The 24,304-nt window shown below is 39.0% G+C and overlaps 1 long non-coding RNA gene and 1 pseudogene across 2 annotated transcripts; one reads left to right on the forward strand and one right to left on the reverse strand.

Moving 5' to 3' along the window:
- Window positions 1-310: 310 nt before the first annotated feature.
- LOC109058291 lies at window positions 311-4,471 on the forward strand. Of its 2 annotated transcripts, none has more exons than XR_006158769.1 (3): window positions 311-733; window positions 1,206-1,332; window positions 4,142-4,471. It is a non-coding gene; the product is annotated as an uncharacterized LOC109058291 (long non-coding RNA). The 2 variants fall into 2 exon arrangements; XR_006158770.1 differs by lacking the exon at window positions 311-733 and adding an exon at window positions 757-930.
- A 1,361-nt stretch (window positions 4,472-5,832) lies between these two features.
- On the reverse strand, window positions 5,833-24,304 carry LOC109046903 (annotated as a pseudogene).

Genomic DNA, 24,304 nt, shown 5'->3' on the forward strand with positions numbered 1-24,304 from the left:
GTGTCGTAGTGATGACACATGTTATCGCGTGACTCTTTTACCGGGTGTTTTGAAGGTAGATCAACGTTCGCGACGAAACAAATATGTGCAAACTGTAACGAAGCAGAGATCAGTTAATTCCTCACTTTCCGCGCTGAAGCTGAGATCGTTCACCAGCTTAAGTGAAAGCTAACATAGTGTTTTCGACTCGTACATTACACGTCTCACCCTGATATCACGTGCCTTCACGGGACCTTTACGGGTTGTGTGTGAACGCACGCACAGATTCCGGGTAATTACTGGCAGTGTGAAAGTGCAAAATCTAGCGACCCGGGAACAATAGCAGGGTTTCAGTCACGTGATTATGACGACGCGTGAGGGCGGGAAGAAGGCAGATGGAGGGCAGGAAGTAAACATGGAGAATACGTCTATAGAGGAAACCGTTGCAGAAAGTCAGTATTGTACGGATTTAGATCCAGTTTCAAGACACAGATACAAGGAGTTAATTAACAGATATGTTGGACGTGACCCGTACCTCATGAAGATGAGTGAGTTTTCAGTAGAACTGAAAGATTTACCGACAGTTGAGGCTGTTGACATCACCAACTATCTGGTCCTTCAGACATCGTACCACACCAGACAGCAAATGAAGGCCTATAAAAGTCTGGAGGCATACAACTTTTTTGTCAACGGATGGGTCCACAACCTCGGTGTCAAACGGCTCCACGATGATCATTGTTTGGTCTTCGCCAGAGTGAGTGTTTGTTCTTATATTTTTTGTGCTAAGAGGCTAGCAGTAACGCAACACATCTTAACGACGACGTTAGTCTGACAGTCGTCTATGTTCCAAGTAAACCACTCTCAGAGGTCAAGCGAAACACCTCTGAAGACCTGGATTATTGCGAAGGATGCTGGAGAAGTCATTGCAGCTCATTGCAATTGCATGGCAGGGTAAGTAATTTATGTTGGCTGGGATGTTTACAACGAGATCACACACACACACACACACACTCACCGTACTGCTAGCATACTGTGTACTTCAGAACCAGCGGAGAGAGAGCTTTAAGGAATAAACATGTTGATTAATGTAAAGTGCTACTCCATCCATATTAGTATAAATGGGCTATATTGCACATCATCAAAATGTGCTGATATATATGCCACTTTGCCACTTGTGCAGATTGCATTTGAGGTTTAAAAAATGTCATATTGTATTCTGTTCACAGACTATCAGAATCGTGTTCTCATGTAGGGGCAGTTCTTTTTTCCATTGAAGTTGGGTTAAAGATGCGAGATTCAGCTTCCTGCACAACAGAGCAGTGCAAGTGGCTGATGCCATCACATGTAAAAAAGGTAAAGTGACACGTTCACAGCAAACCTAATGTGGGACAGAGAATGTTATTTTGGGACACTGTTTAACAGTAGGCTAAATTATGATGTTAATAAATTAAAAGGATAGTTCACCCAAAAATGAAAATTCTGTCATCACTCACTCTCATGTTGTTGCAACACCTAATAAATTTCTTTTTTCTGATGAACACAAAGGCAGACATTTTAAGAAATGTTCGTAACCAAACCGTTTGTGGACCCCCATTTACTTACATAGTATTCCTTTATCCTGCTATGGAAGTAAATGGGGTCCACGAACGGTTTTAATTACAAACATTTCTCTAAACATCTTCCTTAGTGTTCATCAGAACAAAGAAATTTATGTGGGTTTGTGACAACATGAGAGTGAGTAAATGATGACAGAATTTTCATTTTTGGGTGAACAATCCTTTTTTGATGTTTATATTGTGCCCCTTTGGTTATGTCTTTGCTCTGGTTAATTCATCAGGAATTGTGTTGTGTGTGTTAGTAAAAAAAAGTTGTCATTTTGTGGTTGCTTTTTGTTGATATTGGTTTGTAATTTGATTACATTACTGATTACTTAATGTATAAAGTAATCAGATTACTAATTACTTTACTTTCAAGTTACTTTGAAAACCTATTAAACCTACAAGAAAACACTACAAACAAAGTGAAACTCAGTTCTTTCCGTAATTTAATATTGACTGAAAAAATATTACAGAAATATGAAAACAGCAACTTGACTTAAAGATCCAATGCATTTCTATAACTTAACATTCTTAACATAAACTTGTCTAAAAATGAAAACTGTAGTCTTTTTAAATGTATCTACAGTATGTCTTAACTACAACATTCCTTGCTGCGTGCAACATGCACTGTATGTGTGGGCTAGCTTGTAACTGTGTTTGTGTGCATTAAAGACAGGAAAAAATACTTTAAATTGATAACACTTGAAAACAGTATTTCTATATATATATATATATATATAAAAACATTGCATATTTGAATGCTAAAATGTAGTTGTTTTTCAACTACAAAGTGAAAGTTTACAGCTCTCTTCACCTGTCCAGAAGTTACCTTCCCTCCCGATCTTGAAAAAAAGTCCAATCTAGCTTGTTTAGACGAGGTTGCACCGCTCCCGTCTCGGGCGTGGGTAACGTTATCCTCCTTGGCGACGAGTTTGTCGAATGCACTCTGTTCAAGTGCTTCAACAAATTGCTGGTCGAGTTAACAGCGGTAGAAAGTTCTTTAGAATTTGCGCACAGTTTGCATTTAGCAGTTATATTTTTGTTTTTACGATCACAAAACTCAAAATAATGTTTATATTTCCACTTGTCGTCTCCGTCCATTTTAATTAACAGCACGAGTTCTCCAGTAATTCATTAAAGCGCATGCTCAATAACTGATGCAGCCGCGCCAAAACGTGATTAGAAATGCATTTTAATTTATTTACTTTAATATTTTTTTTCTTACCAATTCATTTGTAACGCAAGTAACTTAATTTTATTGACATCAGTAACTGTAATCAAATTACATTTATTTTAAATGTAACGAGTTACATTACTGCGTTGTCACGAAAAGTAATTAGAATACAGTAACTTACTTTGTAACGCGTTATACCCAACTCTGTTCAGGACACAACATACAGTAGACAAGTAGATTGCTTGCCTTCGTCTACATTTCCTCCTCTATGAGGGGATGTTCATTATATTTCATCTTACCTAATGTCGGTGATTATTAAAGTATTTCTATTCTATATTCTGCCTAAATCTGTGTAGCTTGTGACATTGTGGTCAGTCACAATTTCCCTGTTGGGCAAAGAGGAGTTAAGACAACAAAGACCCACATAAATACAGTTTGGCATCTCAATCCTGTGATGATAGCCTTACCTGTTTTCCTCACAGCCATCGGATAAACGGCAGATTTAAACTGCATATAGATGTGTTATGGACCACGGAAATGTGGAGTTAATGATCTTCTTTGTGTTAACTTATTTTCAGATTCCTGCTGCTCCAGTAGCTCTGATTGACTTCTCCTCAGCAAAAGCAAAAAAAAAAGCTTGACCGTTCCATTGATGGCAGGACAACTGACAACAAGGTTGGGAAATCACTTCCATGCCCAAGAGTGAAGAGAGGGTCAGAAACATATGCTAGGTTTTTTGAGACATTAAGCAAAAACTGTCCAAGGAGTGCAGCACTGATGGCTAGGGAGCCTTACCACAAAGAATTCATCCCCAAATCTTGCATGCTTCCTAAAACTGTTCTTGAATACAGAACACCAGAGACTCTGCAGCTACCCCCCAAAGAGCTTGGAGAGCTATGCCAGGATTTCCAGCTAGAAGAGCTCACCCTGTCTCATGTTCAGGCTGTAGAGAGGGCAACTCGAAGTCAGAGTGCAAGCAGGGTTTGGTTTAGGCAAAGAGCAGGACGTGTAACGGCCTCAAAGCTGAAACAAGTTCTTAAGACCAACCCCCAGCAGCCATCCAAGAGCTTGATCAAGGGTATATGCTACCCAGAAGCATATAGGTTCACCACAGCCGCTACAAGGTATTTAGGGTTTGAATTAGGGAAAGGCAAAGGTAAGATTTGGGGTATGAGGCATGAACAAATGTTTACTGTTTTCATAGTTGATTCATGGTATGGACAGCCCTGAAAGATAAACATTAGTTATAGGCTTATAAGACTAGGGTTATGCAGGATTAGAACTAAGTATAGGGGTTAGGTTAATGGCATTTAAATCACTGAACTTGCTCTACATGTGCAATACAAAGTAATAATTTCCGTTTCATGTGTTGCATGTGTACTGTGTACAGTTATGGATGCAAACATGAAGCACAAGCCAGAGGAGCATATGAGAAGCTGATGGTTCGGGAGCATGCAGGCTTCTCCTGTATGGACAGTGGTCTCTGGCTGAACCCCAAGTGGCCATACATGGGGTCCTCCCCTGATGGGATTGTCGCTTGTGACTGTCACGGAACTGGCATCTGCGAGATTAAGGTAACATTACAGTCTCTGTTGTAGTAAATTCCCTAAATCTCTAGTACGAGTCAAGTCTCAAGTCCTAAACTGAGCAAAAAGGCAGAAATTATCTTTGTTAAAGGAAAACGAATCTTAACTTAGACAAATTAATACATACCTGTCTTTTTTCAATGTGTGCACTTCATCTTTGCCCAGTGCGTTGTGAATGTGTTAGCATTAAGCCTAGCCCCATTCATTCCTTAGGATCCAAACAGGGATGAATTTAGAAGCCACCAAACACTTCCTTGTTTTCCTTATTTAAAGACTGTTACATGAGTAGTTACACGAGTAAGTATGGTGGCACAAAATAAAACGTGGCGATTTTCTAAGTGCAATTCTTGAAAAATATATTCTTAAGAACATCTTAATTTTTTTCTTAAGGAAACATCAGCCGTTATCTGAATGAATACATGATGCACTGATAAAATCACACTATTGTCTTTTTGCGCTTCCTGCTGATTACCCATAGACTGTATAAAAATATTACCATAATAATCATAATAAGCACGCACACTATTTTCGTCGCGAGTTTGACTGGCGCTCAGCTTCACGGTTTTAATGCGGGTGTTTTTGAACAGTTACTTTAAAAATAGCCTGTCTCAAACTGCAGCGATATGTTTTGTGCTGTGTTCTGATTGAACGCTTCCGGCATGTGTGTCCGCGCTTCTACAAATACGTCCTGCGTGTTCATAAGCGCTGAATACTGCCAAAGATTGCCGTATTTATAAACTAAAAATTAAAAGCGTTCCATTAAAGCTCCCTATCTGACTCGTTTTAGAGTTGCTACTGAGTTTTGAAGTCAACAAAAAGCAGCGTCACACATAGGCTAATCATAATGACCGATCGTGTTTACATTAACGGTTATCGATCACTTCAGAAAACTCGTGCACATCCCTAGTCCTATGTATTATACTAGTATTATTATGTAGCTGTTGTTGTAATGCTTAAATATAACAAATTAATTTGAAATAACCCAATAAATTCATTAAATAATTCTTACTGTTTGGGATTTAAGACAAGTCTGGGGCTGTCCTAAATTTAAGAAGTTATTTACAATGATTTTTAAGAAGATTCTTTTCAAGAATTTGAATTCTTCTTAGATTTTGTCTTAAAAACAAAGATAAGAATATTCTTAAGATGGATGTTTGGGAATACAAAATATTCTTAATTTTTTTTCTAAAGTTTATAAATAAGAAGAAAACGTCATTTAAGAAGAAATTTCTTCTTAAGAATGTTTTGTGAAGTCAAATCTACCTCTAAATTATAAAACCTAATAAAAGTTTTATAGCGAGGCCCAACCCAAACACAGCTTTGTGGGGGAAGTGTCCCCAAGTTTATTTATTCAAAACATGTATTTAATGCAAAGTTAAAAATGTAAATGATTTATTTTAAAAATCACCTTTAAAAACCATCTCCAGAAGTAAATCTATCTTAATTAATTAATGAATTCATTCATTCATTTTTCTTCGCTAATTCAGGTGAGGGTTTATCCTGTGAATTGAACATCTGTTCCAATCAACAAGTAGTCCTGTGGGATACAAAAAAAAGGAAAATTAAGTTATTTGTTGTTATTATTATTATTATTATTATTAATTATGACAACATAGTCTCTATATAAAAAAGCATCACAATAATATATATACAAGCTTACCTTCAGAACCTTGAGTTGACTGTTTACAAGCTGCATCTTTCCAATGGCAGGAAGTGGATAACCTTCCTGTAAACGTGCTGAAAAGGAAAAAAAAAAAACCAATAAAAATGAACTTGAAGTTTTTCACTTAAAAATGCCAACATAAATAAATAATAATAAAAAACTCTTACCATTAACCTTGGGAATGACAGCAAACTTCAAGACTATTGTGAAAATATTGTCAAGGGATGTCACCTGTTGATTTAAATTTTATGATGAGATTCTGAATTATTGCTTTCAGATCAGTTTTAAACAGATTTCCTAGTTTTTTCTTACCTGGAATGGTCCCACATAGCTTTTTGCTAAGCTCATATTAATCCTGTTCAAGAGAATTATAGTTTGTATCTTTTTTTAATCATTTAAGAACATAAAATATCCAGCTGTATATTTATAGACTGCAATTATGGCTCCAAAACTCACTTGTTAAGGGTCACATTTCCTGCCAGTTTGAGCTCAGTGCACATATATGTGAGTACTGACACTGACCTCCTGTTGGTTGAAGGGAAAATCCAATAAATCCATAAAAAAAAAAAAAAAAAAAAAAAAAAAACTCAATTACCTCATTGAAATTAATTTTTGGTATACCTCCTCCTGGTGTGACTCACCAGATTGAGGACAAAGAGCGGAGATAGTGTGCTGTTGGGCTGGATTGCATAAGCGGTCACTGTACTGCTGGCCTGAACAGTCATGTTGTTCGGTTCAAATGTCACGATGGGCTCCTTCACTGTCTCAACCAACAACTTCATCATCAGACCAGGATACATTTTCTCAATCTGAAATGAGTCATCTTAGAGTCAATTTGTGTGTGTGTGTTCCTGGTATTCCCAACGTTATGGGGATCAAATGTTCCCAGAATGACAGTAATATCAGTAAATTTTGACCTTGTGGGGACATTTTTTTTGTCCCCATGAGGTAACAAGATTATAAATCACACAGCATTTTTTTTGTTTTTAATTTTTTGAAAATTGTGTGAGGGTTAGGGTAAGGGGATAGAAAAATACAGCGTGTACTGTATAAAAATGTCTCAGGTTATACATATAACCATGGTTCCCTGAGAATAGAGAACGAGATGCTGCATCTTCTAGAGGGCGCTATGGGAACGCCTTCAGCGTGACTGGTGTCTGAAGCATGAATGAAAAAACGACAATGAACTTGACATTGACAGGCAGAAGCCTATGACGTCAGCGAATGAGCGATGTGGGTATAAAAGGGCACCTGTAGAATACGTCATCCTCTTTTTTTTTTTGTCTGAGGAGGACACAGGCATGATACCGAAGCATGGCACAGGGACGCAGCGTCTCGTTCCCTATTCTCAGGCAACCATGGTTACATGCGTAACCTGAGATGTTCCCTTTCGAAAGGGAACTCCATGCTGCGTCCTCTAGAGGGCACTATGGGAACGTGTATCCCAATATACACCACCATGCTGAGGGATGAGTGCCGCCATGCTGAGGGATGAGTGCCCAGGTAACTGTTTCCCCAAGTCAAGACTTCAGGAACAGCATCCCCCGCCCTGCTAGCGAAACCGCTAGGTTTTACGGCAGGCTCAAGCTCCAATCATCATAGACTAACTCACCCGCCAGAGCCTGGAGCTCTAAGAGTGGAGGCCTCAGCATAATGACTCTCTAAACCGAGAGGAGACCTAGCTACACTGAATGCCAGAGGCAGATAGTGAGGCTCAAATAGAAAGAGCCTACAGCTCACTTTACTGCCTAATCATAGCTCTGGGGAGCGGAGGCTTCAGCAGGATGAATCTCTAAAAGGAGAGGAAGCCTAACACACTTGCCCTGGTAGGGGAGCTCTTTAAAGAGTGGAGGGTCTCAAAAGGAAGCACCTCGCTCACCATAACCCTCAATGCTGAAGGGAGCAATGCTTAAAAGTGTGTTAGTAGAGACACACTGGTGAGTGGGAGCCCAAGGTACCAGGGTCTAACCAACTCAGAGAAAGGGAACGAACCTAATACACGTAACCCTTACCGTACAGGATTCCAGAAACTGAAAGTCTTGCGTGCACACTGACCACTTATGTGGATTTTAGAGAAAGTGTGCAAAAAGTGCTAGTGTGCCCACTTTCCACTTATGTGGATTTTAGAAAGTGCGAAAGTGTTCAGCGTGCACACTTACCACTATGTGGATTTCAGAAAGTATACACAACTTAGCGTGTGTACGTAATTTCCCAAGCATCAGCTCTGGGGAGCAGAGGCTTTAGCAGGATGACTCTCTAAAATAAGAGGAAACCTACCACGCTCAACCCTGGTAGGGGAGCTCTTAAGAGTGGAGGTCTCAGCATAACAACTCTCTAAAGCGCCAGAGGCAGTTAGCGAGGCTCAAAGAAAGAGCCTACAAACTCATATCACTGCCCATGACGGAGCTCTGAAGAATGGAGGCTTCAGCATGTTGACTCTCTTAAACGAGAGGAAGCCTGGCACTCAACCCTATAAGAGAAACTCTTAAGAGTGGAGGCCTCAGCATGACAACTCTCTAGAACGAGAGGAGACCTGACTACACTCAGCGCTAAAGACAGTTAGCGAGGCTCACAAAAAAAGAGGAGCCTACCTACCAATAGTACTGTCCAAGCGGAGCTATGGAGAGCGGAGGCTTCAGCAGAACGGACTCTCTTAAATGAGAGGAAACCTAACACACTCAATCCTAGTTTGAGCTTTTAAGAGTGGAGGCCTCAGCATAACGACACTCTAAAAAACAAGAGGAGACCTAGCCACACTCAGCTTCAAAGGCAGTTAGAGAGGCTCAAAATAGAAGAGCCTACACTCCTATTACTGCCTAGGCGGAGCTCTGGGGAGCTGAGGCTTCAGCAGGACGACTCTCTAAAATGAGAGGAAACCTAATAATGCTCAACCCTGGCAGGGGAGCTCTTAAGAGTGGAGGCCTCGGCATGATGACTCTCTAGAACGAGATGAGACCGGACTACACTCAGCACTAGAGAGAGTTAGTGAGGCTCACAAAAAGGAGCCTACATACCAAAAATACTGCCTAAGCGGAGCTCTTAAGAGCGGAGGCTTCAGCAGGATGACTCTCTTAAATGAGAGGAAGCCTAACAAAACACTCAACCCTATTAGCCACGGAGCAAATGGGGAGAGAACTCAAGCACCTGAAAGGAAGCACCCTGCTCACAATAACCCTCGATGCTGAGGGGAGCGATGCTTCAAGGTGTGTTAGTAGAGACACACTGGTTGAGTGGAGCCCAAGTACCGGGGTCTAACCAACTCAGAGAAAGGGAATGAAGCTAATACGCATAACCCTTACCATACAGGATTTCAGAAAGTGCGCAGAGTCTTGCGTGCACACTGACCACTTATGTTGATTTTAGAATGTGTGCAAAAGTGCTCACTGTGCACACTTACCACTTATGTAGATTTTAGAAAGTGTGAAAAGTGTTCAATGTGCACCCCTACCACCATGTGAATTTCAGAAAGTTTCACAGATGCTTAGCGTGTGCACTTAAAGCTTCCCCAGCATCAGTTCACAGATACTCAGAGGTACTGAACCGAACAGGATAGGTGAGCTCAAATAAGCTCTGGGAAGCAGAGGCTTCAGCAGGATGACTCTCTGAAATGAGAGGATACCTAACTATGCTTGACCCTGGTAGGGGAGCTTTTAAGAATGGAGGCCTCAGCATAAAGACTCTCTAAACCAAGAGGAGACCTAGCCACACTCAGTGTCAAAGGCAGTTAGTGAGGCTCAAAAAGAAAGAGCCTACAAACTCCTGTTACCATCAAAACGGAGCTCTAAAAAAGCGGAGGCTTCAGCAGGATGACTCTCTTAAGCGAGAGGAAACTTAACAACACTCAGCCCTGTAGAGAAAACTCCTAAGACTGGAGGCCTCAGCGTGACGACTCTCTAGAACAATAGGAGACCTGAGCACACTCAGCACTAAAGACAGTTAGCGAGGCTCACAAAAAGGAGCCTACCTACCAATAGTACTGTCTAAGCGGAGCTATGGAGAGCACAGGCTTCAGCAGAATGACTCTCCTAAACGAGAGGAAACCTACACTCAACCCTAGTTTGAGCTCTTAAGAGTGGAGGCCTCAACATAACGACTCTCTAAACTGAGAGGAGACCTAGTCACATTCATCATCACAGGCAGTTAGTGAGGCTCAAAATAGAATGAGCCTACACTCATTTTACTGCCTAAGTGGAGCTCTAGGGAGCGGATGGCTTCGACTCTCTAAAACAAGAGGAAACCTAACAATGCTCAACCCTGGCAGGGGAGCTTTTAAGAGTGGAGGTCTCAGCATGACGACTCCCTAAAACGGGAGGAGACCTAGCTACACTCAACATCCGAGGCAGTTAGTGAGGCTCAAAGAAAAAGCCTTCAAACTCATATCACTGCCAATGACGGAGCTCTGAAGAGCAGAGGCTTCAACAGTATGACTCTCTTAAACGAGGGGAAGCCTAACACTCAACCCTATTAGAGAAACTCTTAAGAGTGGAGGCCTTAGCATGACGACTCTCTAGAGTGAGAGGAGGCCTGACAACACTCAGCGCTAAAAGACCAGTTAGCGCGGCTCACAAAAAAGGAGCCTACATACCAATAGTACTGTCTAAGTGGAGCTGGCTAAGTGTAGAATGGGACCCTTTTAGCGAGAGGAAGCCTAACAACACTAAACCTAGTTTAGGAGCTCTTAAGAGTGGAGATCTTAGCATAATGACTCTCAAAACAAGAGGAGACCTATTTACACTCAATGCTAGACACAGTGAGTGAAGCTCATAGTTTAGGAGCTCTTAAGAGTGGAGATCTTAGCATAATGACTGTGAGCAGAGTACACTGCAGAACAACTCCAAAGCTAGAGTATTAAGCTAGGAGTACTACCATGTTCCTAAGTGTCAAAATCAGTACAAAGGCTCTCAGGTGAGGGGAGTAATCGAGAGCTCGACCTGAAGAGCGACTCATCAAGGAGGCCCACAAGAGCCTAACAACCTAACAGCCACAGAGCTCTGTTGAGAGAGTACTAGGAACTGTGATCTCAGCATAGCGACCAGTTGATGAGAGGGAGGCTCATCGAGAGCCTCACAACCTGTAATATCTGCAACACAAAAATACGAGGGAGCAGAGTGCTCAGCATAGCAGCTTTCTTTAAACCATGCTGACCTAAATACACGTACCTGGGCTGAGAGGATGAGGAGGCTCATGTTTTTCTCTTAAAAATAGCCTAACAACTGAAAAACTTGCTATTACACCAAGTCAGGAGCCTCCTTCACACCAATAATGTAGATATCCCACATTATACATTAGTATTCTGTAAACTAAAAAGAAACAAAAAGGAATTCTGGAAGCGAAAGCCCTCCTCGTCAGATTCCTTCCATGCCCCACCTACAATCCCCGCAATTGGCCTGATTAACTGCCTCGGCAGCCGTGAGACCCGAAACGCGGGTGAGAGGCGCTAAATCCTAAAGAGAATCAGGCATACAGGCAGTGTTCTAAATGCAATTGCATCTCGCAGCGTGGCTTCGATCTCCTTCAAGAGCCGAACACACGCTGTTCAAACACTAAATTCCCTCAAGAATCAGGCAAGAACAGAAACCGCTGCGAATGCATCGCATTAAGCTTGTTCGACTCCCCGAGAGGCGAACACACTCGTGCAAACACTTGGCAAAAACTTGAGTACACACCTCTGCTTTAGTTGTTTAGAGAATGTTAACAGTGAGTGCATCATTTTCTCTCTCGTGAGTCAAACGCATGTGCTTCGTACACAAGGCTTGAAGACAAAAAAAGGATGACATAATCTACAGGTGTCCTTTTATACCCACAGTTGCTCATACGCTTACGTCATAGGCTTCTGCCTGCCAATGTCAAGTTCATTGTCGTTTTTTCATTCATGCTTTAGAACACTGGTCACGCTTAAGGCGTTCCCATAGCGCCCTCTAGAGGACACAGCGTGGCGTTCCCTTTCGAAAGGGAACGCATAGGCCTATGTACAGTCCCCATAATTATAGGAAATCCAGTTTGTGTGTGTGCATGTGTTGTAAATTTACTGACTGAACATGTATATTTATTTTCATACTTGAGGAATGAATGCTCCAAATGTATTTGTGTTCAGACGAATTGGAGAGCCAGAGGGAATCTGCAAAAATTTTAATTTATTGACTGAACATATCTATTTATTTTCATACAGAACAAACCAGCAGATCATAGTTCTGCCCATTCAAGTTCTGTCATCACCGTTTATATATACTGTATATAATGGAATTCTTCAGGTTCTGAATATAGTACAAGGAAATCCCTGATGATGCTGTTAAATTCTTAAAAGGTTTATAATGCCTCTTTTTGACAGAACCAGCACCTGCACCAAGGTGGACCATGCAAGAAGGTAGTTTGTCAAGAGAAATTCTAACAGGGTGGTCACATCTGGGGGAAGACATGTGCTGCCAACCCTGTGTTGTGATCGCCAAGTATGGGGGGTCGGTGATGACAGAAAAGATGTAGTAGCCCTGCTGGAAATTAATTACACATTTTTTGAGCAGAAATCTTCCCATGGGTAAATGGACAAGACAATCGTTCAAAAAGACAGCTATGGCACATCTATTGAACTTTCAGATTTGAGTGACTCTTCACATTTCATTCCTCTCACCATGTCATCAGTGATGTAGAGGTGAAGGGCACCAGCTCGTTATACACAAAGCCTGCTGAGTTGATGGTAAAGGCAGATACTCCGATGTACAGCATATCTGTGTCCTGAGATGGCAATGAGAAAGGTGTTGGGGAAAGGGGGGTTTCCTTGTGTTGTCCAATGTTGTAGAATTCACCCTATTAAGTGTGAAAAAAAAATCTAAATTCAGTTATTTTGTCATGCATTTAACAAAAAAAAAAAAATCACACATGGTAGTGCTTAAGATTACCTTTAAACCCAAGTCAATGGAAGTATTAGAAATGACAGGAGACCCCACCATGGAGTATTCAATTTCAGCATATTGATCTACTTTGGCTAAAACTGGAGAGTCAACAACAGAAATGTCTTTTTTTTGTATGTACTAAAAACCTTATTGAATGGAATTGTATGCTGGTTTTCATATCGTCTGAAATGTCAATAATTGATTAATAATAATTTATCATATCACCATTTAATGGTTTTCAGGGGGGGGGTTTATGTCAGCAATGGAATCAGCCACCAAAGGGCAGATCTGAAACAGCAGATAGATTGAATGTTAAAACTCCGGTATGTCTTACACTACATCTCAGTTTTAGTTGTTATTAAAGAGGGCATTTACAGCCTAAATTCCTTACCTGTTTCTGCAAAGCATTGCGTAAAGCCTTATTAATGAAGGAACTGAAGAGGTTATATAACCAGCTGTCATGGATACAGGAAAAAAAAGTGCAAAAAATGAAATGTTTGTTCTAACACAGTCGTTAGGTATAAACTGGTTTTAATTGTTTAATTTTTTGGTCAAATAATATCATGGATTCTTGACATTTTTGTATTTATTTTTTTTAGGGCTGTCAAATGATTAATCACGATTAATCACATCCAAAATAATAAGTTTTGTTTACATAATATATGTGTGTGTACAGGGTATACTTATTATGTATATATAAATACACACACATAAATTATATATTTAGAAAATATTTACATGTATATACATTTATATATTTATATTCTTATATTTTATATTATATATAAATATAGTTAATATATAAACATTACATATTCTTCTTAAATATATACATGCATGTGTGTGTATTTATATATACATAATAAATATACACAGTATACACACATATATTATGTAAACAAAACTTTTATTTTGGATGTGATTAATCGTGATTAATCATTTGACAGCCCTAATTTTTTTATTAACTAATATTCAACTTTTAGAAATGTTTAATCCAAGAGATAAATTAATTTTTTATCAAATGTCCTCTTATAAGAAGTTAACTCTTACTCGCATTTAAAAGTTACAAACTACTGTCTCCCATTCTCAGGCATACAACCATATGACAAGAGTTACTGGAACATTTTAAAAAGTTTTTTCAAATCTGTTGTATAAATACAAACTAACATGTCATCCAAAACTAACCCCTACTTAACTGCTTGAGGTGAACAAACATTTCTGATACTTATAAGAGTATATATTTAGACTCCTATGTCCTGCCATTGTCTCGCTATTTTTCACTTCCATCAGTTAAAAAACAGCCAAGGATTGCACTTCCTCGAGAGATCTTCCTCTTTTTAAATGTTACATAATATTTGTTGAGAAGAATATTTGTACACCATAGCTAATTTGTGGAATGGCTTCTTCCGCATTAAACATTTGAAAGTATTGCAACTGTATTTCCAATTTATTTGAATTGTGACATAATAATACATTGTATTTAGCATTCAACATTGACTTTAGCAATGAACTTTGACTTGACTGCATTGTGTTAGTTGAACAGTGTTACCTCACCTGGCCCCACCATGAAATTTGACATTGACACTTCCCACAGTTGCTGCACAGTTGGTCATGCTGACTGTTGGGCGGCCAGTGTCATCACTCATGAATGCAACAGTGGTGCTAATGGGTCAGTTCACTCACAGCCAGATCAAATGATCCTCTGTCTTTTCTGTGTACAAAGAGATCAGATATATATACTGTAGCATCATTTACATTATTCCTGAATTTAAGTAGTTCATTTAGCTTAGTGTGAATTAGCAATGTAGACACTAAACTTACATGATCCTGAGGTATTTGACTCTCCAGTTCCATGCAGATTGATGTAGGCATTGCCAATTGAGAGCATTACTCCAGTGTCAGGAACTAACACCAGTGCTGACTTGGGAAGTCCCAGGGTTAACAATCTGCATCCTAATAGGTATATCAGAGAAGAGCTTTTGCTATATGCTATTATAAGCATATTCCCCACAATCCAATAACTCAGCCCCTCCTTTTTTTCAGTGCCTTTCCAACCTCATATGTTCAACACTTTGTTTCATTAGAAAATGTAGACAATAATGTACTATTCACAAAATATACAAACAAACTAGTCTTTTCACCAAATATTCCGGTCAAAGTGGCATCATGTATTTTTTTTAGTAATGTTTTGCAAGGCCAAGTAATATCTCTTTTATCACTCCACTCATATTTGTTTTATTTGTCAGTGTAAATCAGTATATAAAACAATCCTAAAATTGTCAACACTGAAAAAACACTCCTTAAAATCATGTGGGAGCTATACAAATCAAATGGAAATCATGTGTTTCAAAGAATTACTCAAAAGGTCATTTTGAATGTGTCAACTAAGTGTTAACCTTTACTTATAGGACCATGAATTAAAAGTGACATTGATCTCCCCCTGTAAAACTATATTGGACTTTTTCCAATAGGATTCCACCTTTTCTGTGCCACTTATCATCCGGCACTTTAATAGTTCTGACCCCGTTTCCTTCCTGCTGGATTGAGGCAATTCCAATCTGTCGACCTGCAATCAAAACAAAGCAACATTTAGAAGCTGTACCTCAGAATGAGTGTCCTGAGATCTGTCTCACAATGCAGGTTTAAGTTGCTACCTGGAGCACATTTTTTTTCGATCTTATGATTTTTCACCCCCAAAGTTCATACCCTATATTAATGTATTCACACTGTCACATGCATAAACTGATTACCTAAAAGTTAATCAAAAAGTTTAATAAAGTTCTTTCAACTTGTTTTTTGAGACAGGCTTCTGACCTATCCACCCTGATATCTTTATTAAGGCAACGAGAGATAAAGAAAGAAGGCCAAACTCTGTACATACACATGATCTACATGTCCATTCAGTGTTTTTCACCCAGAGTTTTTTGAACCATATGGTAACTCGTTTTTGTTCATAAACATCAGATAAATTACAGATTTTATTTCTCTTTTTTTTTTTTTAATTCCAAAGGGTTACAAGAAATATTGTTTTGCTTACCGTACTCAAGGCCCTTCGAGTTAGTCTGACTTTAACCCTCCCGCATTGGTGCCTGTAGCGACAGAAACCAGGTTCAAAAGAACCAGAACACACCAGAAGGAACATCGCCTATGAGAGACACACATCATGGGCATAAGAATAAGTGTTTTCAAACTGTCAGAATAGAAGATCCATGTAATCGCCTCCAGTCTAATCCAGTTGTTTCTATTTTAAACACCGTGGACACCGTTAATACAACTGCATTATCAGCTCCTGTCCTGTCTAACCAATATCAGCACTTCAAAAATCAGCAATCAGCTTTTATTTATTTATTGTGCCTCTACACTTGTGACATCTCCCTAGTAAACAAACTTGAAACTGGCAAATTGAATTGATTAAAAGTAAAAATATTATTTTAAATAAAATCATTTCTGGTTTCTATGTCTTCATCAAAGTATTATACAGTATATACGGTTTGTTACTTTAATAATAAATACTTTAATACTTGACTTTTCCCAAGTGAAAATACATAAATATAACCTCTTTCGTTCAACACAGCTTCCCAAAAACTTGACTTTAAAAAGTTAATTAAAAATACTCAAATTGGGGATAGTAAGGAGTCTGACTGACTTTTCTGTTTGTGAAAACCTTTTTGATCTGTTTTTCAGCCTAGGTAGTTAGGGCAGTGAACTGTACTTTTTTTTTTTTTGGTTAGGTAAGATGAGCGGGTTTAAAAACTAATAACGTTTTGTTGTTATTTTGTCCTTGTCAGCTCCTGAACTTAAACTCCCAATAAACTTGTTGTTTCAACTTTTGTGTCATGCAAGTCCTTTTCATGTTGCGCTTCTTCCCTAGATTGGGTTGTAAAAGTTGTCTACATGCTTTAACATGCTAGTTGTGAATCTGTGAATCTGACATATAAAAGCTATATCATACAGCCAAAGTTAGCTTCTTTCTTAACTTAATTACAGTAAGCTTCCCCTATATGTACATTACATAAGATATTAAGTGACCACATAATACCCTATTCATCTGACAGCATCTACAGGCTCTCTGCTTTTGCTGGAAAGAAAAAGAAATGGCTGATGAAACAAGCAATGTTATGTTGCCCCTGAAAGAGACCTTTGTCTTGCACGTCAGATAAAGCCACATGACGTGAACAAGTTGATGCTTACACTGAATTCCAAGGCAAGTTAGAATTTAAAAAAATGCTAGATCAGATACTTTGCAGGAAATGTGCATGTGACTTGGGCTTACTTCACTGCGTATAGAAAAAAGGTATAAAGTATGAACGTTTTTTTTTTTTTTTTTCATCTTTTTCATCTTTTACAATGTTTTGGACATTTTTACACCCATAATTTATGTATCAAAATGAACCATATGTGTAACACAATACAATGATATATACACAAAATGAATATTGGTTAACACAGATCTCTTATGCAGAGCCCTAAAACACAAGCACATCAAATTACACAATCTGTAGAAAACACTTCATTTATCATTACAGATCTGATCTGAGCAGATCAAAAAAAAAAGAATAATACATTTCACACATGAAATTATGTAGCCGCTGGTGTTGTTCAGATAATTATAAATAAATATAAATATATATGTGCACTGACCTTAAAACTGTTGGTGAAGTAGTGCGATATGCTTGGTATCTTCACGTTGGGACGCCTGTCCCCTGGATGCATGTGAAATGTCTGCTCGCTATTGGCTGGCAGCAGCACTGAGTGGAAACTGCGGCCATTCCCCCCCAAGAGAGCCATTCAACACTAATTCAAATCAACAGGGAAGAGACTCCTCAAATTCACTTAAAACAGTGACGTGCACTAGGACCCTACCACAACTCTGAGGTAGACAGACCCTTACTCAATTAACAATTATTATTTCAGAAAATTATGGTTTGTTAATTTTTGCATTCCTTTTCAGTTTCTCGAATAATAAAAGATTTTTTTTATCAGATTAGAGGTTAAAGAAAGTCCGGGTGTGTATCAATGGATTAAAGGGGATGATTCTCATGACCTGCCTTAGAAAAAAATACCTATTTTTTGAAAAACAAAACTTCATGAATTCTAGTCCATCTGGAAAGTGTTTCTATGACTATTGTTGAGTCTATGATGGTGGACTCTTTTGTTGGAACTGATTGTACGTTGAGAGTATATAGACACGTATGTGTATTGTTGTATGTTTTTCGATGGAATTTGTGTTTCTTTTTAAACTGTTGCCATGTTCGTGATTTGTTTTAATGGTTTGAACTATTTGCATAAATTACATTTGACTGAAATGCTTGAATTGACAACATTTTGCATTCTACCTATGATAAAACTTCAATCAATCAATCAAACTTTATTTCTATAGCCCTTTACAGCAGCCACAAGGGTCCCAAAGTGCTTCACATCAGATTACAAATAACACATCATTCAAAACACAATATTCAAATAAAAAAGTAAGGAAAAACAGAATTATAAACCACTTAAAACACGCGTACTGCGTATTCAAATGCCAATTTAAACCAATAAAGTTTTAAAGTTTGGCTTTTAAAAAAATACAACGTCTGTTTCAGTACGCAAGTCAGGGGGGAGCTTGTTCCAAAGCTTAGGGCCCAGGGCAACAGCAAAAGGCCCTATCACCTCACTGTTTTATGCTTTCGACTTTGGGACCTGTAAAAGTGCGTTGAGCAGAAAGACCGCAACCGCCGATTTGTTTTGTCCACCCAGAGTTAAAAAGCTCAGACAGGTACTCAGGTGCTAGCCCATTTCAGAGCTTTAAAAACAAACAACTTAAAATTCTTAAAATCAATCCTAAAACGCACTGGAAGCCAGTGGAGAGTAGCTAGAACAGGAGTCCCAGTAATGTGGCTCTTCTAGATGTTGTAATGGTAAAAAGCGAGCCCCCCCAGCAGAATTTGTACAAGTCTGCAAAACCCCCCGGGAAACGCCCACCCGAGGTTTGACCTCAGACCGTACATAACGCGCATTACCATACATCAATCCTTGAAAACTTAATAAAGGCAGTTAAAGCTCTTTTTCCAATCGTGGCCTTGTAAGAAAAGGCTTAACTTTACTCAACAGGACGAACATTTGGAAAGAAAGCTAGATTTTTTACCACATTGCTAATCTTGTACCCCCCCTCGGGATCAAAATTTTTCCCCCCTCAGGATGCCCCGCAATCGAAAGTCACAAACACCCAAATTCCTTTTACAGTGTGTTTTGTGACTCAACAATGCTGCCGAGTTAAATCCTAGGAGCACTAATACAGTAGTGATCCCCCTGATCTACAGATATGTGCTATAGTCATCTTGTTGAACCTCTTATACAGTGCCGATTCGTTTGCTTTGGACCCCCGTCGCTATCTAATAACCAGACTTTGAAACCTGTCTCAAACACAGAATTATGTTTTACGAAAAGCTTGTAAAACTGGATTAAAAACAAGCTTTTATAACACCTTCGAAAATGGAAAGACAGAATGTGAAGACTGGTTCTAAAATTCGAAAAAACTTAGGATCAAGATTTCCGGTTTTTTAAGCAGGGGTTCTGACGGATGGCCATGTTTAAATGCATCGGGGGAATGAGCCCAGAAACTGATGACCAAAAAATTTAAATAACATGTGAGTAAAACATCAGGCCCAAAGAGTGACCTAAAAACTTCCTTGAGCATCCAAGCATGACCTTTTTTAGGACATATCTAAAACTACAATTGCGTAGGTTTCATGTGGTGTAGCAACCTTGACCCCTGAGGCAACGGACAAAGAGATTTAGAATTCCCGCCAAAATTCCCCCTAAAGAAGAGAGAGGTTTAAATTCCCCAGAAGACAGCGGAGGTAAAAAAGTGATCAGCCAGGTTTACAAAACTCACTAAGATCAACACTGGCATTTTGCCTAACTGAAGCTACTTTATCAAAATAACTACGTAACATCAAAAACTTCTCACACATACTAGTTGACAGCCTCTCTGTCAAAGTCTTACTTTCACGTGGATTTAAATGCAGAGACTTATAGTTTGGTTAAATAAGATCCTCAGCGTACTATCGAGAGCTGGTTAACTATACAGATGAGGAGTATAATCCATTCTTTGCCACCTTTACTTGCCCCTTCTCGATACTCTACAAGACTTTCCTTAACATTCCCCAGACGCAAATTGCAATGTGTCTCGTTCTTCCACTTCCTTCCAGCTTGTCTGCAATGTTGACTTCCTGGCCTGTGGTGTTGTCATTTAACCAGGGTGTCCGGTTTTAGGTTTAATAGACTTAAGCCCGGTAAGGGGCAACCTGTTCGTCCTAGAATTTCTAACAGTTTTCTGGAACAGAAAGCAGAAGAATGACTGTGTCTGAGGACAATGGAAAAGAACCACCAGGGTTTTCCCAAAACATTGATTGATTTGTGGGCGGCGCCGCTCCATAAATATCAACAAACTGAACCGCCACAAATAGATTTTCCAAAAGGCTTTGACCTTCATTGAATAAACTATTGAGCACTCTCACGTTTCATAACATTCAAAAACCAATGTCGGGTGGTTTTTAATATCACTGTACTTTCAGAAAGGAACCCGACTGTATTAGAAAAATTTGTCGATTTGCATTTTTATTTCATCTTTGCATGTAAATGCTTGATAAGGCTTTTTAGCGTTTGTGAAGCCACTCGCATCGCCTTCGGCAGCCGTTACCGGATGACCATCCTGTATCTCTCCCGCTCTTTTCTAAAGCGCCCTGCTGGCTAGAACAGAGAGGCAGACCAGGAAAATGAATCTCTGCATATATTATTATGGGGGGGGCGGCCTGTGTCCCCAGTTGTCTCGCAGTTTCCCCCCTACCTGCCGCCACAAATAGAGTTTAAAGGCTGTGCCCCCCCGGATCTACACTGAACACCATACCCCCCCAGTTGTTTGGCAATATAAAACTACCCGAGCCCCCAGCCCAAGAACATCGAAACAAACTCTCCATCTGATAGCAGGGGTGTTGACAACTTTGAACAGGACGCTTACTTAGAAAACTGAAATGTAAAACAACCGTTGTAGGTATTTTTCCCCCCGTGTTGTTGTGAACAGTGATCTCAAAAATTAATGGGAAATGTGATCTGAAAAAACCTGAAATTCTAATATTTTCTGTGACTTGAAACTGAAGACCCCCAACGTTGGAGAACTGAGAAGAAATAATAAGATCCAAGTGTATGTGGCCTTAGATTATGTCGTTGGCCTGTTTACACATTGGTTTAAGGCCATAAGAGTTGGTAAACACCATTTTTAAAAATCATTAGCAAAAGCATTTAAGGGTAGGCAACAGACCTCATGATAATATTGACAAGCCCCACAGATCAGGGAGCGCTTATCAATTTAGGACGACGATCACCAGCGCAAAAAACTCAGAAAACTCACAGATAAAATCTTTGTTGGGTTGTGTTGGTGATACGATCAAATGGACTACAGCATAGTAAAACAGGTGAATTCAGGTCAACCACTAACGCAATTGTGAGCTCAAAAACTAGGCTGTTATACAGTAAGCAGGTAATAATCTGTCTGCATCTATAAAGCGTCCTTAAAAAGAAGAAGCCAAACCAGCCACCTCGACCCCATAAGTAGTCCAGGAGGTCAGTGCTGGTACGATGGGCGGGGCGCACCACGTTGGGGCGGAGGCGACGCGCCTTTTGTCCGCTCCCGCCCACCTCCCTCTTCAGCAGTTATTGGTTTATGGATTAATGATCGAGCTTATTGACAGATGTACAGATGGGACGATTGTTTACCGCTGAGCTTATTCTGCGGTGTAGAGAATTATGACGCTTGTGGCACGGGGAGCAGGAATTGGAATGCTGAATTAAGTAGACATTCAGTATGAATAATCCACTTTAATATAAAGGTAAAAGCGAATAGAAATGTTGGGTTTTTGCGTTGGTTTATTGTGGCGTTTTCCACAACCCCCAGAGGAAATACAAAGACGTTTGGAACGCAAACAGAATATAAACTATAACGGGTTTATTAATGTACTTCCCTCAACGGCCGGTATTAGACACTAGCTCGCATTACTCGAGGTGTTTTGGGAATCGGGGAAACAGAATATAAATAAATTGTGTGTGTGTGTGTGTAACAAATTGTCACCAGTCTCTGAACGGCCACCAATAATAAACTGAACATCCCTTAGCCCCTACAAAAATTTACCATGGTTTTGCTACAAAAACTATAGTTATCTTTGGTGTTTTTTTATGGTTACAACACATGGTAATTAATATGGCCAACAAATATTTTTACTACAATTAACCATGGTTACTTTTTGCAAGGAAGGAACTATACAGGTTCTAAAGAACTTGAACCCAAAAAACACGTCACTTTTTCTGTAATTTGTTATCTGAACTGCACTTCTGAAAACCTCCTTTATCCTGCAGTTTATCCCCCTTAGGTACCCACTTCTATATAAAAGCATAATACATTTAATCACCCCTTTAAACACTTTCTAAAAATCATTGGTAATTGAAATATTACACAGAATTGCCACAACTAAAATTAAGAATTCATTAATTAGATGGACTTCAGGCCTGCTTTAAGCAATACATAGCTTGGAACAAAATCCTGTAAACTGGCCTACGGCCTCTCTTCCGGCCTCTTTTTTCCCCTGTACCCTGGTGGGTTTGACTTGAAAAGGGCTCTGAACTGCAAGCATTTCCCTGATGCTGTTCATCCGTCTGAACTCGATCCGGTAGACAGGAGTAAAATTATTCCAGTTGGCCACAACCTATAGTGTAAAGACAAAATACAGGAAAGATAATAATAATAAAAAAAAGTTTAACAGCCTTGTACTACAAAATTCAACTGGAGAATGTGCATTAAACGGGAAAAAAATCTTACTGTCTAGCCAGGCAAAGTGTGCCGCTTTTTCGAAAAAACCTTCTTGAGTGACCACATCTCTAAACCATCTGCATACCAGAGAAGTGTCATATATGTAGAGTCACCTGTTGACAAAATAACTTCCCCACTGAGGATTTCCAGGGGAAGCTGTTGAAACAAAACATACATTACATGGTTACATACATGGTTTATTTATACATGTATATATAAAAGATATTAAACATTATATAAACACAGACTACAGACAACCTTGCTTTAGACAAAACTTTATAGATTGTGTGTCACAACTGCTAAAGAAGCTGTGTGGTTCATGTGTGCTATAATAGTAACTGCTACGAGAGTGAATGAATGCAGCATTCAATGGCCGCGCTGTAGATTGCGCTATTGATTTTGAGTAGCCATATCTTCAATTCATAAGGTGTTTGTATAGTGGGTTAATAGGGTTTTTTGGTAATTCATGATTTGGATAGTTTAAATACTATAAAATATTGCTTAAAATTCATTTGATAAATGTGTATGTATACTAAAGACTTTAATGATCTGACTATGATTAAATATAAATTGTTTGATTAATGTGCTAGATATGGTCAAAAGCACAGGTTATTTTATAGTCTTTTTGTAAGTTAGAATCAGTAAATTTAAACTATACAAATCTGCCAAAGTTGATTAAAATCTATTTATTCTGTACTTTAAAAATGTATTAAAATGTAAAAGTTAATGACCACTTGACAATACTACTAATAAAATATTAATATATACCGTATTCTGTGCGAAGTGTTGAGGCAGGTTAGTATTTTTAACATTGAAAAAAAAAAATTTTTTTAATCCAATTAATTATATCTTTTGCTGTAGTAGTGTCAGTAGGATATATTAGTTTACATTTCTACTACACATTAATTTTGCCATTAAATGTAAGAACCCAGCGAGATATTTGTATAAATGATCTGAAAAAAAAAAAAAAAAAAAAACACATGAAGATCTTTTACTTTTATTCTGAATATAAATAATTCTGTCTTATATGGTGAACAAAATCCACATTAGATTGCAAACAGGAGTTATTGTCAAACACTTGCTTGCTGTCTGATCTTTAAGTGGGTTAAGCTGAAATGTTTTTAAATCCGCCCCAGTCTTTGATGAGCTGATGTTAACTGATAGCTATATATGAAATGAGTAAACCGCTGTGCTTGACCAATATGAGTACTTGTACATAACTCTCCTTCAATTTCATATCGAACAACTATGAGCGCTGTAACAACTAGAAAAAAAATTACCTCTGCATGTACACACATATGTAATTATTAGTTCTTCTTAGTGAATGGAGGCCCCCCTATGTGCACAAAAATAACAACCTCCCACTACTACTCTCCCTGAAGGCATTGCCTTTTGAATGGTCAGAAGCAAGAGGTCACAGCCCCCCCCGTGTTATTAGGAGATATAGCTTATAGAAGGAAGGTTTTCATGTAGGGACATTCAAACAGCGAATCCACACCTTTGCAAAGTGAGATTGTCCAACTATAACGCCGGAGAACAGCACACCACCACCTCCGGATCCGTTCTGACCCAT

Source organism: Cyprinus carpio, unplaced genomic scaffold (genome assembly GCF_018340385.1).
Source record: "Cyprinus carpio isolate SPL01 unplaced genomic scaffold, ASM1834038v1 S000000086, whole genome shotgun sequence".
Taxonomy (NCBI): Eukaryota; Metazoa; Chordata; class Actinopteri; order Cypriniformes; family Cyprinidae; genus Cyprinus; species Cyprinus carpio.